This window comes from Eptatretus burgeri, chromosome 12 (genome assembly GCF_056783735.1).
Source record: "Eptatretus burgeri isolate ZD-2024b chromosome 12, Ebu_testis_v1, whole genome shotgun sequence".
NCBI classification, from domain to species: Eukaryota; Metazoa; Chordata; class Myxini; order Myxiniformes; family Myxinidae; genus Eptatretus; species Eptatretus burgeri.
Genome location: NC_140972.1, coordinates 21,137,430 through 21,154,371, shown reverse-complemented (window position 1 = coordinate 21,154,371; position 16,942 = coordinate 21,137,430). Strand labels below are relative to the sequence as shown.

Here is a 16,942-nt window from a genome sequence, read left to right as displayed (position 1 = left end):
TTTATTTCCCGCCGTGCTTCCAAGGCCCAAAATACAACTATATGAGGAAATATGTTTAATCTCCGTGAGCAGCTTGTGATTCATTTGTGAGGAATGGGAAAAACATGTTGGGAGGAGACAGGTTGAATATGAGAACAGGAGGGAAATATGTGGATTCACCCACAAATAGTCTTCATTCAACAAAGGCAGCAAAGCCTTGTGTTGGCTTAGTGGTGAGGGTGGTTGACTCAGCCTGTCATCCTTCCGAGGTTGGCAAAATGAGTACCAGTGTACTAGTAATAGGACAATGCACCAGCAGCCATAAGGCTGCACTCGAAAGAGAGTGAGAGAGAACAAAGGCAGCACAAAGTGACAAGGCTACAAGTGCATTCACTGACTAGTGCAACCAAAAGTAACTGCAAGGGCACCTGGTATTGTTTGGTGTTGTTCTCGTCCTGTTGGCATTTTGAAGAAATCATTTTTTTTTTGCAGGGACCTAAAACATTTCCCAAAAGCCACTAAGGAAAGGGGTCAAGGATCATTTGATATTACCTTTTCATGAGCTACTAACATTTGGGCATAATAGAGTGATTCTAAAAAAACAAATATCGAACTTATTTTGTCAAAAGTTTAATTTTTTTTTTTTTGGCCTGAAACACTCCCTTGGCTCTCACTGATGAACCTCTGAAAGTTTCATGAAGATCTATTCTGCCATCTCTAAAAAAAATTGCGACATCTTTTGGAGGCGTGTGTGTCACATATTTCAATGATTTTGAGGCCTTGGTTCGCTTGCCATCAAGCTGGGCAATGTGTGAGGCAAGGGTGCCAGCATAGGAGGAGAGTAGTACTCCATAAAGTTGTGGATGAAGGCCTTGGAGGTGGATAAAATTTCAGGTGTGCAAAGGAAAAACTTTGCATGATGGTGAAAATGCCCAGTCGGTGACTGACTTTCGAAGCCAACTTGGATATGTGGTATGCTGAAGAAAGATCATGGCTGATAATGAGGACTTCTTCAAGTGGATTGTTAAGAAAGTAGATGGGGTGGGAGTTGCCAGACAGTCTTTTCAGAGAAAGATCATGAGAATGTTTCAAGTCAAATCACTTTCATTCCTGGATTTCTGACTTCCATTCACACATTCAATGCATTGCGAGCAATGGAACTCACTCCTCTTCCAGTGGGGACTGGAATGCCACAAGACAGTGTCTTAGGCCCAGTCATTTTCCTCATCTACAGAATGTGAAAGGCCTCTCTGATGCTCCAGAAACCCTCTCTTCCCTTTTGTAAACGACTCAACATAGTTTAATTCAGGACCGCCATCCCACCGATACGGAGGTGGCAGGTGCATGACTCTCTGCTGATCTAGATATGATAAGATGCTGGTCTGATCAATACAACATATCCTTCCATCCTGGAAATTCTCACAGTCTCACACCACCTATGTGTACAAACACCAGTCCCCTTTCCTGTTCAATGATTTTGGGGAGTGCAAATGGTAACTGTAATGACCCTTGAGAGGACCTTGCGGTTCCGCCAGTATCTCAAGGCTCGATACATCTGCCTTCCGCTGTTCATGAAGTTTCACAGAATGTAAAACACCATGAATCTGAGTGCGATTCTTCTCCATGGATGTCGAATCTCATCATCGCATGACAAAGGACTGGAGAGATAATACTTTATGTTTATCTTGTACGAGCTGTAAAGCTGTTGGTTCAAAGAATGAAATGAGTAGTGGGAGGATGTACTGTATAGTCCCTACCGAGGAAACACCAAGGTGACAGCTTATAGCTGGGTGGAGATAAAACCCAGGAGAGACCGCTCAAAAATGACTGCACATACCTCAAAATTGAAGCTCACCTGCCAGGCCACTGTTACTTATTGTGACCGATTACCAGGTGTTCTTGAAAGTGGCAAACAGGAACTAGTGTGTTCCATACAATTTTCAAATAACTGCAACAGTTGCTGGATGCAGTTGTGGAGCGAGAACGATTTCTGGTTCGTCTTTGGAAGAAAGGACCGATTGTAGAGATCATAGCATTGACTCGAGCGAGGACAGACATCTACTGGCTGTACCATCATCATACAGCTGAAGCCCAACATGAAGGATCTCTGAAAGAATGCATAACCCTTTCAGATAGGGATCTCCATCTTCATGCTTTTTGAAGATATTGTTGTGGGCCAGGGGTCGGGTGAGAGGGCCACTTTGGGGTGGGGGGGGGAGCTATCTCGGCTCCCACCAAACTCCCCGGAATTGTAGGCCGTCGCACACAGATAATTCTGTGACGCGGCGGGTCGCTAACCGACCGTGAATGCCAATAACTTAACCGTTTGACCGAAGGTCCTCCCATTTATGGGTTAACCGGGTTACCTAATTAATCACGTGATGTAATTACCGGGGAACACGCCCTCGGTACGCCTTGTCTGAACCGGATCACTTTACCGGATCGGATGCAGCCAAGCAACACTGCCAAGGACATACCGGCTAAGAGGAACAGATTGTTGGGAATAAATTCCTGGCAAAGCTAGGATTCGGAGCATGCTGGATCAATGAAAGAAAAGACGAAAATGAGCTGGGAACATTTCTAATAACAATTTATTTACAAGCAGGTGAGGAAAGTTATGTGGCACAGTGAATAGTAGTTTTATTGGTGTGTGTAATGCAGGGATAGAAAGAAGCGTGAGGTGCGACAATAATACAAGCAACTTACAAAAGCAGACACAGAGCAGACTTAACCTGAAATAATAATAATACTAATGTTCTGCAATCTTAACTTATGAGGACTGGTGCCAGGACACACACACACACACACACACACACACACACACACACACACACACACACACACACACACACACACACACACACAACCTGATGAAGAGGAGTTAATGAAGATAAAAAGGAGGAGAGGACATGAGGCTAACGGTCTCTGAATACCTTGCACGATTGCCCGATCGTGCCACCAATACGTTTTGGAGGGATGCTCCGCTGGACGATACCTCCCTGACAGCTGGCACGCCGTTTCTTGCTTCGTGGCACTTCGGGCAGCTATCATCGGTCCAGAGAATGAGACGCGACCGTTGGGCGTGAAGGGAGGGACTTGGGTCGAAAAGGCTGAGTCGAGAGCGAGTGGGCGGAGTGGTAGACGGGACCAGGTTGGGTGGGTGGAGTCAGCGACGTGTGGGCAGAGAAGTGGAGGCGGAGTCGCAGGCGACGACAGGCGGGTAAAGAAGGTGGAATTATCGATCCCAAGCCGGGCAGAATGAGCCGACAGGAATGAAGAAAGGACGATGGTCAGGAACGACGCTCAGATGACCCAGGAACGACGACGACTCTGGAACGACACACCAGGAACGACGAGCAGGAACGACACGCTAGGGACGATGAGCAGGAACAACACACCAGGAACGACGAGCAGGAACGACGCACCAGGAACAATGAACAGGAACAATGAACAGGAACAACGACGACTCTTCTTCCACCCATCCATTTATAGGCCATGGGCCAGATATGGTCCACGTGCACCCCCCCCCACCCACAACCCTTCGACCCCATATTTTTCTGAAGCCTTAGGATCCCCTGATAAGAGCATGAATTCAACTGGTAACAGTGAATAAACTGGGACTCACTATACATTTTTCAACCATATCTGACAGTACCCTCAAAATGTCAACTTTTCCTCAGTTTTGCACATAAAAAATCCCCTGACTGATAAGATCTCTGCAGTTGCACAATAAGCATTAATATTAACAAATTATATATCAATTGAAAGATTATCACATGCCGATTTTCAAAATAGAGTCATCTGTCAAATTTAATAGCGTTATGTTTGTCCCAACAAGTGATGAAGAGGAGAACCTCACCTTTCCTTCTGACAACTCAGATTCAACTGAGATATCTGAAATAATAACGTATATTCATGCTTATTTTACCTGACACAAACAAATAAATATTTCTATGATATCACAAATTTTACAACTTTCTATTGATACCAAAATTGTCCCACACCAACTAAAGATGTACCAGGTATTATGTCTTAAACATAAGTTCATCACTGTTGCAACACCCAACATGTAGTCACCAGTAAGACAAAAGACTGAGAAAATATTCCTTACTTCACAAAAAGAATATACATTATAAGTTTATTTAAGAAAAACAATTGAAACTTATTATGTCATGTCCACAAAATGTCATTGTGCATGGATTACGCATAATATTCATTATCGCCGTCATCATCACTCTCCAATGCCTGCTCTATATCATCAAATGCATCCATATCTGAATCCTCATCAGAGTCAGTGTCATCAGGTGTGACTTCAGCAATGTCAGCTAGTTGCTGTGGGAGGACATCTCCTTCATAGCACAGAGGATCGAGGTTACCATCCTTTTCCTCCGGACCATGTCCCTGACCAGCCAGGAACCTGTGGCTTGTTCTTTGTCAACATCCTAATGATCATCCAAATCATTTTCACTTTAGTTGAGTGCTCCATTGCTTATTCAGAACCTGGATAAAGTAGCTGATTAACTTTCAGCTTGGGACTCTGTCTTTTGGTGATATAGCAGTCAGGAAGTATAACTGTGTCTGTCAGATGTAGAGACCGCCTTTTACCCTTCTCTTGAGAAGGCATCTCTGGGAATTTTTCAACATCACCATCAACTTCTTGAAGCATGATTCCGTGGGCAGTATGGACTGACACTTTACCTGTGAAGTCATTTATTAGTGAATCAAAGCTGTCAAATTCCGAGTGGAATACAGCGGGCCCAGATGGTGACCTGATGATCTGACTGGATAGCTGTGTTGATGACTGCATCACTGCCCCTACTTGTGCTGTCTCCAGTTCCAGCGTAAATGAATAACTCTCACAATGCCCTAACCTGTTCAAAAAAGTCACGAGCTTCTCACTCCTGTAAAGATGTCGTAGAGAGACACACATAAAGATATGTTTTGAGAGTTTCCAAGATCCATTGGTAGCAGCGTGACAAATGTCTTGCCCAATGGATTGAACAAGTCTCTGGATTCGAGGGGTAGTGGGTGTTACCTTTCCAGTAAAAATGTAGCACAGGAGCTGTTGGAGAACATCTGGGATGACATCTTCCGGTGCCATTAGATCAGAGGGACTTGGTGGCCATTTAGGATCCAGTGCCTTTGAGAAACCATCTAAAATGGACTGTCGTAATTGTGTACCTGTGGTCTCAATCATATCCATTGATGCCAACTCGAAGGCATGCTTCGCTGCTGTATGGGTATCGATGTCTGAGCTGAACAAAATTTATGATTGGAACTTTCCCATGTCACAGAATTATAGCTTGTCTTTAAATGGTTCATGACTTTCAAGTTTGTGTTTTAGCTTGTGGCTCCGATAGTCTGGATTACGGTGGTCACTGTCTTCTAGGATGTCAATGTATATTTTTCTCAAATCAGACAGCTTCAAAATTTCCAGATTTTGTAATATATCCTTCTGTACAATCTTCCATACAGCTTCAAATGCCTTCTTATGAGCTGCTTCTAAATTTATCTAATAAATTTTTGCTTCTTGATTTGTACTTTGCCATTTCTCTGCTTTCTGCGTGTATTGCATGCGACAGTTCTTGTGGTATTTCGCTTCACAAGCAAAGAGATCATGGTCCCTGATTATTGTTAGAAGTTTATCATCAGTTTTCTTCTCTGCCATCTCAAGCACTGACTTCCATCCATCATATTCAAACTGGCTGAGGCTCTGGCTAGTCCAACTATCTTTAACTTTAATCTTTTTCCGATTCTCTGAACCACAGAAAATACAGTCAGGGTTGAATATAATCTTGTCACTCGAACTTCTGCGGCTCATGCGCTGTTGTGTAACATTTGTGGTCTGTGATGAACTTGCAGTACGTTTAAGCCTGTCAATGTTCATTGTGAAACGTTTATAACACTGCCAGTGAAAGCCACGATGCTCTCCTATCACATCAGGGATCAGGTCACATGCTTCCTTCATCATGTGGCAAGATGATGGAGGTTGTGCCAGGCGCATTTCTTTCACCTCCTGCAGTTTGGCCAGTTTCTTTTCTCCATCCTTTTCTTCTGACAGCAAGTGTAATTCACCATATTTCAAACCCTTGATATGAACCATGCACACCGGAACTACGGGAGGTTCGCCACCTGTACGTTTTCGTTTTGCTGGTGGCTTTTCCATCATGTCACTTCAATCAGAACACGTCACCTGGAAATAAATATTGATAAGTAAATGCATGTCGCATAGATCTTATCAGTCAGGGGGTTTTTCATGTGTGAAACTGACGAAAAGTTAACATTTTGAGGGTACCGTCAGATATGGTTGGAAAATGGATAGCGAGTCCCAGTTTATTCACTATTACCAGTTGAATTCATGCTCAGGGGACCCTAAAGCTTCAGAAAAATATGGGGTCGAAGGGTTGTGGGGGGGGGGTGCACGTGGACCATATCTGGCCCATGGCATATTATAGATCCATTGGTGCGGGGCGTGGGCGATGACCCGAAGCGATGTGTCGTCACCCGAATCCGGCACTCTGGTTGGGCCCTGTCCAGCACACGGGCTGGCTGTCATGACCGGAAGCGGCTCCACTTCACTTCCAGCCAGATGGTTCCAAGCTGCGGAATCGTGGCCCCGAGCCACATGATATGAATCGTCCTGTACCGAACTCCGTGCCATGAATTGCTTTGCACTGATCTCCCAGACCGTGCCCCAGCGACCGGTGGTTGGCGCTGCTCAAAGTGCCTGCTCCATGGTGTGTCACGCGACCCGAGCGATCCGGCCGCACAGCACGCCTCTGCCTGATCGCGGCTTCGCCGGACGGAGAAGTGAGGAGACATCCGCCGTCCGTGGGGAACACCCGCGGCCGCCAGTGAGGACTGACGGTAAAGTGTTGGGGTAAACCCACGCACAGACGAGAACAAGATATGTGCCATTCGTGCTCTGCTCTGTGCGATAATAAGGTGTCACGAGCTCAGCACAGGTCCGCCTGCAACGAGCATGCCCCGTACAGTGCGCACGGATCCGCCATTAAGCACGTGGCCAGCGCTCGCGTTTGCCCAATTCTGTTATCGTGTGCACGGGGCCAACCCCGATCTGTGTCAGGAATTGAGGGCAACGATCAGATATAACAATTAGATGGAGGGAAAAAGAGGATGCCGATATAATTAGACCAAAAATGGGTTGAAAGGAACGTGCCGCCCGTATCTTGCACACTTGTGTCCTGTACAACGTGGCGTGGTTGTTGTTTTTCTATTATCGGCCTCTGACAATGTAGTTATTGGCACCAAGCTGCAAGCCACGCTCTTGCCGATATTGGGTCATTTGTTTCTATGTTGTGAAAAACAACATCCGTGCACAGCCTCTTTAAGAGATATTCCTTAGTATGCCTTTTCAATGCAACCGGCAATCTCATCCCAGATCATCGGAAGCTCGAGCCGATCATCTCGATCTCCGGAGCATACTCTATGACTTGCCGCAAAAGTTAGGTTGAGGGATCGCTTGAGGACGGGAGCTCTACGCTGTGCCGTGCTATGCCGATCAGGTGTCCAAGCGCAGTGCCTGCTGGCCTACGCGAGGACTCAAATTCGGATTTACCTCAGGAATAAGCAGAAAAGAACAGTAGAAATGAATTTAGTGGTGTAAGCAAACCTCGCTAAGAGATCCACGCAACGCACGTCCCATTTGACCCACTAGACAAGAGGGAAGGGACTAACTACACGTCTATTAATGGGATAACTGTTGGGGACCACTGCATGATGGTTGCTATTGCTTTGGAGGGATGCGGTTCCTAGAACTGCAACAATATTGAGAAAGGTGGAACACGAGTTGCCAGGTGAGCATGAGGACACAGAACAGAAATCTGGACCTAAATATAAATACATTCATTGTGAAAATAAATGAAAGTAATGAGAAAGCATCTCAAAATGCAAAGCCCGTCGGCATCTGCTTTGTACTCAAACTAAACTTGACGAAAACGACAGTTTAAAAAATATTGTACATCGTATTAATTTGTGTTCCCCACAATCTCGTAATAAAGGTTTGTTGAAGATTTGATGACAAAATCTCAATTGGTAAAAACGTTACGGCCTGGACAGTGGACATACACACTAAATGTCAATGGTAAACAAGTATTTATGGCTTGTCTACCACTTCACCGATGACGTCATCCTTACAATCCTATATTCCCCAATGGGAGTAGAATGAGATGTGCCAAGTTTCAATTCTTTGCGATCAGTGGTTTCAGAGATTATTATTATAATGTTTTAATTTTTGGGGTTTAAGCCAAGATGGCTGCCATACCATGAGACCTATGAGGTCACAATTATACAATTCAAATATTCTCCACGGGGGTGGGGGGCGGGGGGGGGTGGTCACCCCTGAAATGGTTGCTGAGGGAAAAAAAAAAGTTTAAAAATAATAGAGCAAAAAAGGCCAAAAAAGGGATGAAGAATAACAACAATAATATTAATACAGAGACGTGACAGAAGTAAATAGACCCCATGATTTTTAAAAGAATATATTTATTTAACATTTGAAGTATATTTGATCCATTTCAATACATACGCGCGCACGCACGCACGCACGCACGCACACACTGCAAAGTTCGGTGCCAAAGGCTTGGCCTGCGGGTGGGTGGGGGCACAATAACTAATTTGGGGGGCGGGGCATAGCCCACGAATGCCCCCCCCATGATGCCGACCCTGCCTTCACCTTATCACCATTAACCCCTCATGGGGCCTCATTATGTCTGCCAAATTTATGGCCCTACAATGTTCTGTTCTCAAGATATACAGGATATAAGGGAATGGACAGACATCCAGACACGCGAGACAGACGTCAGACAAACAAACAGAAAATGGAGTGTGACCATAAGGGAAGCTTTGCATTTGTATCAGCTTTACCTGATGTGAGACTGGTTAACAAAACAATTAACCAACAATAAGGAAGTTAAGATGGAGCTTTTTGGGGTTGTTATTGAATTCAGAGACATACGAGGAAATACGTTTGCTTTTCCTTGTAAAGCATTTCTCTGTCACCACAATTATTTTACTTATTCTCAAACAGGTTTCTCATAACTATGTGCAATGCCTGGCAGGATAGCTCAATGACACACACACTCACCTTTGAGATATCCAGCCTTGATTCAAATTTAGACTCAGCTGTAAACTGCCACCCTCGTGTTTACCATGCAGGGAAATAAATCAATGTGTTCGCAGTGAATTGGAATAACGTTAAGCTGGGTGTCCAGTCTACTAGCATTAGTTGTTGGACCGTATAATCCCATGGGGTCCTTTGCAAAGAGTTTTTTTTAATTTTTTTTTGCATACCAAGTCGAAGCTCGTGTAAGAGCAAATACACAGAAACATATAACAAGGCAGGAGACAAGAGGGGTGGGAGAGGGAAGCACAAAATAGTGGGGAACAAAGATAATTCGGTTATTGCCGAAACCCTGGCACAAATTCCAAATTTCTGCCCAAATTCATCTTCAGTCGAACGTCAGGCCTGACCAGCCAGTTCGTGTATGACTTGGCCCAAGTAAATTCCCTGTCCGACCCCACAAGAGTGTGGGAGAAATTGAGGTCGTCAAGAGTACTTGCAATAGTTTTGCAACTATGCACAAACAGTGTTTTTAATATCTTGGAAGAAGTCAGTACTTTTTATTAAACATGTCAGGATTAAAATGTCTTTTTTGTAATATAAACTCAAAACATATTAGGAAAGGACTCTTGTCATTGTGGCAAAAGAAGGCAAAAGTGCATTGTGGATGGTGTGGGTAACGTGATGGAATGGAGGACTAGAGAACAGTTGTCCACATTTTATCTGCCTCTGTCCATTGACAATAACAACGACATGTCTGTTATCACAAAGCGATCCCCAAGTGTAAGCCTTCGCCAGCTTACCCTTAGCGATCACCCACGACTTACCCTTGGTCTGCGATCCAATGATGGCATATTTTGTTTGGATCGCCATATGACATTGATCTTCAACATTTAGGGATAGAGTGTAAATTAAGAAAATGTGTCCCCATCTACAATCTATCCAAAAAAAACTCAACATCATGAAAATCAGAGGAAAATTATTCAAGTTACGATTTAAAAGGCGTTTTTTGTTAATTAGGTTCGAACAATCCGAAAAAGTAGGTAAAGGACATTAATCAAATATCAGGTGCACAACTTCAGTGCAGGTACACTAGTATGATGCAAGAACATCTTGAAAGGCCAAGCGGTCTTTGAGATTCCGCATTGGCAAAATTGAGCGATGACGAGTGTTATTTTTTTCAGACCGCCATTTGACCTTGACCTTTAACCCAAAGGAGTACGAGGTTGTTCACATCTTGCCAATTCAAGCAGATTGCTGGAGACAATCCTGTCCCAGTAGACTGGGCCCTGAACCTCTCACCACAATTAAGGTCAACTCTTCCTTCTTTGTGCCATGTGTTACAACGACTTCATATTCTCCCACAATATCTACAGATTCACCAGTCTATATGCGTCGTATGGTCTGACTGAGGCAGATTGTGGGTCTCTTTGGGTTGTCTACCTTCCACTTCTCCTGGAACATTGCCTCACTAATCAGTGATACCGAATACCCGTCTAGTTATTTTCATCGGCACTTTGCCGCCCTGTACCCCCAACCCAACAACAAGTGGTTTGGATTTCACTTGGTTTCTTGATTTATGAAAAAGACTGTATGTGTCCTCATCATTTTCCTCCTTAAACTGATGTCTTGTCCATTCTTTTTTTATATTTTTGTCCATTGTCTGTGTGGAGATATTCTTGCTCCGAGGAATGTTTTGGGTCTTGGGTTTCGAACAAAAGACTTGCAAAATGACCCTTTTTAACACACACACACACACACACACACACACACACACACACACACACACACACACACACACACACACACACACACACACACACACACACACAAAATTGTTGCAGATTTGGAAAACTATCGCACACAACATTCAGGTTCCTATAGCTCAGTTATATCGGTAAGTATGTGTTTTATAGATAGCTTCCTTCCCTTGTCTAGTGGGTGAGTCAATGTGCTGTGATTTATTTTAATCGTTCGGAGTTTTATCGGGATTCTGCAGAGAAGAACAACGACCCTTCCGCCCCGAGATTCTTGCAGCGTAAACAACAATGACGGTTGGAAGGATGCTACACCAAAGAACAACACTCCCCCGCCTCGAGATTCTTGCAGCGTAAACAAGAATGACGGTTGGAAGGATGCTACACCAAAGAACAACAATCCCCCGTCCCGGGATTTTCCCCACGCACCGGGGAGGGGGAGGGGGAGGGGTGAGCGTGCCAGAGTGCATAAAAGGAAGAAAAGGAGCCTGCCAGGAGGGAGAGAGAGTGAGTGAGAGTGAGTGAGAGTGAGTGAGAGTGAGTGAGAGTGAGTGAGCAGGAGTGAGCAGGAGTGAGCAGAGGGCAGCGAACAGCAAGCCAGCGAGCCAGCGAACAGCGAGCCAACCAGCCAGCGAGGGGAAGCGAAAGGCAAGCGAGAGAGAAGCCAGCCAGTGAGAAGCGAGGAAGGAGCGCTGATCTTGCTGGAGCACTCACCGTGTTGAAGCGCTCGTGTTGTGGGAGCGCTCGTCTCTGAAGGCCTGGAGTGGTCTTGCCGCTGCCATCTGGAACGTCTTCTTCCTCCTCCTCCTCCTCCTCCTCCTCCTCCTCCTCCGAAAAGACCATCCGCCACCAGAGCCGGAAGGGTTGCGCACCGTCTTCGGAGTGAACAGTTGAGGTTTTTGTGGCCGGGATGAGCGCCGAACAGAGTCATCCAGAAGACCGCACGAGGCGGACAGGTCCAAAATAGACCTGGTCTCAGCTCCACTATCCTCCGAGCTGAAGACCGAATATAAAGGCATCAACCACCACTTCTTGTGTGTGTGTGTGTGTGTGTGTCCGTGGGCCCGTCCTCCAAGTAGTAAACTGTTAAGTGCCTGTGCTATATATATATATATATATATATATATATATATATATATATATATATATATATATATATATATATATATATATATATATATATTTGTGTTTTCATTTCTGTTATTCGGTTTAGCTGTCCTTACGTGTTGCCCTCATTCCCCACCTATTGTATAAATAAACCCCCATTTGTTAAATGTTTTCAGCTCATTCACGTCTATTCTGTCATTGACTGAGCCTGTCGCATGCCAAGGAATTAGCTGGCCATTGCCGTTATAACGGGACCATTTGGACCGACGGTTCTTGGCGATTAAACCGCTCGGAATCGCACATGGAACGAGCGTACTAAACAGCTCGTTTTCGAACGAGTTCCGTAGAGGGTGAATTTCCCCAGTAGTTGGACCACGTGGGTATTTAGGTAAATTGAAATTGGCAATTGACCCTACCCCACGTGGTCTATCCATTGGCGAATTTCGGTCCGAGAGAGGACCCGTCGACTCCGGACTTATCCGGGGCGATGACTTATACATTCCGGGCGATCGGTCGGGCCGACTGGAAGCTCCATCTAGCGGTAGTGCTCGTGGCCGATACCTGGCCCCGCAACAATATATGTGTATATCAGTCCACATTTCTAGCTCAACACTCGATGACATCAGCTGTCCACCCACAGCATATGGACCCCTCTCTCTAAAGAAGAAGCACAGGGGGGTGGAGGGTCCAGCGGCGATTCAAACTCGTCATCTTGTTTACTGCTACCTCCCGCCCTACTCCAGTATGTTCAGGGAGATCCAATGCATTCGTTTCAGCCAATTCCATTGAAGAAGCTATATGCAGGGCCTTGTCGAAATCCAACATCGCTTTTGTCAGCAATCTGTGTTGGGTGTGGTCGTTCATTACTCCAGAGACTAATCGACCTGTAGCATTTCCTCAAGATTACCTCCATATTCACAACGTTCAGTCAATTTATGTAAAGCTGTTACAAAATCCAAAATGACTCACCCTCTTCTTGACTGCGGCTGTTCAGCTTGCAGTGCTGCACAATCACTGATGGCCTCGGATATCGGTGTTGTTCGACAACTTTAATCAGCTCCGAAAACGGGACATCTCCCAGCTTCCTCGATGCAAACAAACTTGACATAAGCTTGTATGTCGGCACACAACAAACACTCAGCATTGCGGACCGTTGCTTCTCCACACTCGTAATGTTGTTTGCTGTGAAATAGTGTTACATATGCTCCGGATAAAGGTGACCACTCTTCTTTTTCAGCTTTAAATTCTCCAATTATACCAAATGTGGTCATTACTTCAGCAAGAGAGTACAGGACAGTCTCCAAACCAAAATAGTTTATCCTTGTCAACAGATGTTCAGTTCTTCCAGAACCGAAACGGGTGTAATTAAGAGGTAAAAAGAAGAATGGGCTACCAGAACGCCGCCATTGTCCAAAACATTTTATTGTGTGCCACCGCAAATTCAGTGTGATAATCACAATGCCCCTGCACGAGCAGACGCAGCATAGTAATACATCACACCAGAAAATAAGTAACATCTTGAGGAAATGCCCCTGGTGATTATTGATAAAAACAAAAACAAATGAGAAAAAGAGCTTCAAAAATGCCAAACTTTAAAAGCCGAGACCGAGATGGAATTCTAAATTTCTGGCGAAAACAAACTAATGCTCTCCACAATCACTACACCAGGACATTGAACGAACCGATCAAAGAGGAAAAGGCAGTGGATGAGGTTCGTAGAAGTAAACACCTTTCTCATCCCAAAATCTGAAGAAACCCAACTTCCTCACAAATACCGGCCAATAACATGCCTACCAACAACATAAAACTTCGAAAAGGAATCTTTCCCGAAATGATGTAACATCACCTAACACAAGAAGGAAGTTTGGAGGCAGAACAAAAGGGATGTAAGAGAGGTTAATATGGAACAATTGACCACCCACTACTGAACAAGGCCGTACTTGAAATTTCCAAAATACAAAGAACCAAATTGCCCACCGCCTGGATTGACGAGAAGAAAGCTTTCGGCAGTGTCCCACATTTGTAGATGATGCATGCAAATATACAAAATCAATCCCCAAATAATCAAACTGATTGAGAAAGCAATGGAGCTCAGGAATACCACATTGCTATTTCAGCACTCAGAAGGAATTATTGAAATACCAGATGTGAAGATATGGCATGGGATCTTTCAGGGAGACAGTCTTTCCCCCGTCTTGTTTTGTCTGGCTCTGAACCCACTGAATAACCTCAACAACAAACAAGGACACTGATACACCCTAACAACCAAAAGAAGAACATTCAAAGAAAGACAGGTACACAGGGTAAACAAGATGGACACTACAGGGACTTTCAGATCCTTACATGACACAGACTTTCAGGAAGGAAACTGATGGCTTCAAATTACAAACAAATGTGAAAAACAATCGTCAAAGAATACAAAGTCATTGTCAGGTCAGGCAACATTAGATCTGTGACTTGCTCCCGAGAGGAGGAAGAGGAGATTGGGACCATACTCTGTGCAGAGCGTTTGTGCTGCTTAAGCAGTCTCCTTGGCTATTGGGCACAATCCTGGTCGGGTCACCACTCCGACACAGTATACCAGCATGCTGGCACTCATTTTGCCGACCTCGGAAGATTGACGGGCCGAGTTAACCCCACCTGGTATTAATTCAACAGCTGAGCGGGATTTGAATTCAGGACCCTTGCATGCAAAGCCCACCATGCTAACCATTAAGCCAACAACAGGCATCACTTGCTGCAGGTACCATGTAAATATGAACAAACCTGTTCCATGGTCAGGTTGTCGGCAACTAAACTATCTGCCCCACCAGGTTTCCTGGTGAGGAGGGTGTATGGATATGGACACCGTGCAAGATTAAAAACAAAATCATTCAAAGGGCGGAGGAGCTCCTCGTGAGCCAACAGCCATTCATATCTTGTGCACAACTGTGTCTGCGGACGTCCTCCTGCAGTTGGGTTATTCTTTTTAAGAGGTTGGAGGCAGGATTTGCACTCTGGCCAATGTAAAACACTTCATTCCGCAAAACCCACAAATGCAAATAAAATTCAAAACCCACTCCATGGGAGTACCTGCCGTGCTGCTGCCCTTTGCAGGGCAGCTCACCAGATGACAGAATTGAGGCAAAGCTTTCGGGACCCCCCATTCCTTGATGATGGGAGTAAAAGTACAGGGTAAACTTCCTGGTTCAGATTGCGGTGATGTGTGGCGGAGTGGTGCTGAGGTGTCATCCACCAGAGAGTGGTCTCCTTGGGTTAACCTGAGGTGGTCCCTTCAGGTGAGTGCCTGGAATGTCCTCTCCATAAGAGAGGATGATCACCTGTCACTGACATCATCAGAGCTCAAGTGTTTGAACATCGGCATTGAGGCACTCTCTGAGGTTTAGAGACCAGACAATGGTGAGATTATGGCAGGTGGTTACATCTACGATTGGTCTGTCCACTCTGATGGTTACCATGCCCAAGGAGTTGCTGCAGCTGTGTTCAAAAAGCTGACTCCAATGATAATTAAGATAACACCTGTTAATGAGTGTATTAAAAGACGAAGGATTCATCACTCCTTGGGTGTCATTTCCCTTGTCTCTGTATATGTTCTGACTGAGGCGAGTGATCTCATCGTGAAGGACGCATTCAATGCCGCGCTCGAGTGTGGTTGATCAGTGCCCCAGGTGAGACACTCTTCTAGTCGTGGGGGATCTCAATGCATTGAATGCAACTGATAGGGATGGATACGAGACATTTGTTGGTCCCCATGGGTCTGGAACTATGAACCAGAATAGCACTAAAACTTTGCAAAAAGTCATGGAATTAGGGTGGCTGCTTCATGGTTTCAGTGCCTACAGGCTCATTGCTGGACTTGGTATTCCAACGCTGGTGGTGTGGCAGAGGAGATTGACCATGTCCTCGTTGATGGTCGCTGTTAGATGATCCAGAACTGCAGGGTCTACCGGAGTGCTCAGTTCCTCAATAACGACCACAGGCTTGTTGTGGCAACACTGAAGTTGCAGCTTCAATCTGGGAGAATGGTACCATCCCAGCCAAGGCTGGATGTTGGCAAGCTCAAGGATGAGAGGGTAGCTGATCAGTTTGCGAATAGACCGAGTTGGGATTTGGGGGGTCTGGGTGTGTTGGGAAATCCTGAGGAATTGTGGATAGGAGTGACTTCAAGACCACCTTCCTTGATTTTGCCGGTCAATGTCTTGGAACTCACCTCAGGGCAAAGAAGAATTTCGTCTCTGAAGGGACACTGGATACCATTGACCAGAGTCGCAGGGCCAGGTTTAATGACAGAGCTGAATTGTTCAAGGAGTTGAGATGTAAAACTGTACGTGTGCTGAGGGAGGACAAGGAGGCCTCTGTGCGAGGAATCTGTGAGGGGTAGAGCATCACCTGTGGTCAAGTGATTCTCGTCCTGCTTACAGGGGAATTCACGCATTGCATTTCTCCAAGTCCGTCCCTTGGCGTACTGGAGTTAGAGCAGAGGGTGGTGGGCTCTTGACAGGGGAGTCCGAAGTGAAGGCCCGCTGGGCCGGTTACTTTGAGCGGCTGTACCAGGCTGACCCACCAGCCATTGAGTTGGATGTCAGGGGTGTTACGATCACTATTTCTGACCCTCTAGTCAACTGTGATCCACCTTCATTTGTGGAAACACAGGCTACGGTGAATCACTTGAAATGGGGTAAAGCTCCTGCGATATGTGGCATCCTTGCTGAACTTTGCAAGGCTGGTGGAAATGCTGTACTTGTGTCGCTACATGCAGTTCTGTGCTCTGCCTGGAACACAGGCATCATCTCAACTGACTGGAAGAGAGGCCTTGTTGTCCCTCTCTGTAAAGGGAAGGGTGATCACCAGGACTGCAACAACTAGCGAGGGGTGACGCTGCTCTCAGTGCCGAGCAAGGTCTTTGCTGGGATCATTATTGAGAGGGTTTGCCACCATCTGCTTCAGCACCTGCACCCAGACCAGCCAGGCTTGACACCAAAGAGGTCAACGATTGACCACATCCTTGCTGTTCGGG

The 16,942-nt window shown here is 45.5% G+C and overlaps 1 long non-coding RNA gene and 1 pseudogene across 2 annotated transcripts in view; one reads left to right on the top strand and one right to left on the bottom strand.

The window, feature by feature from the left end:
- The window catches only part of LOC147015226 (uncharacterized), a 58,929-nt gene that overhangs the window by 29,782 nt on the left and 12,205 nt on the right, over positions 1-16,942 (top strand). The window lies entirely within an intron of this gene.
- LOC147015227 (uncharacterized) lies at positions 4,469-7,756 on the bottom strand (annotated as a pseudogene).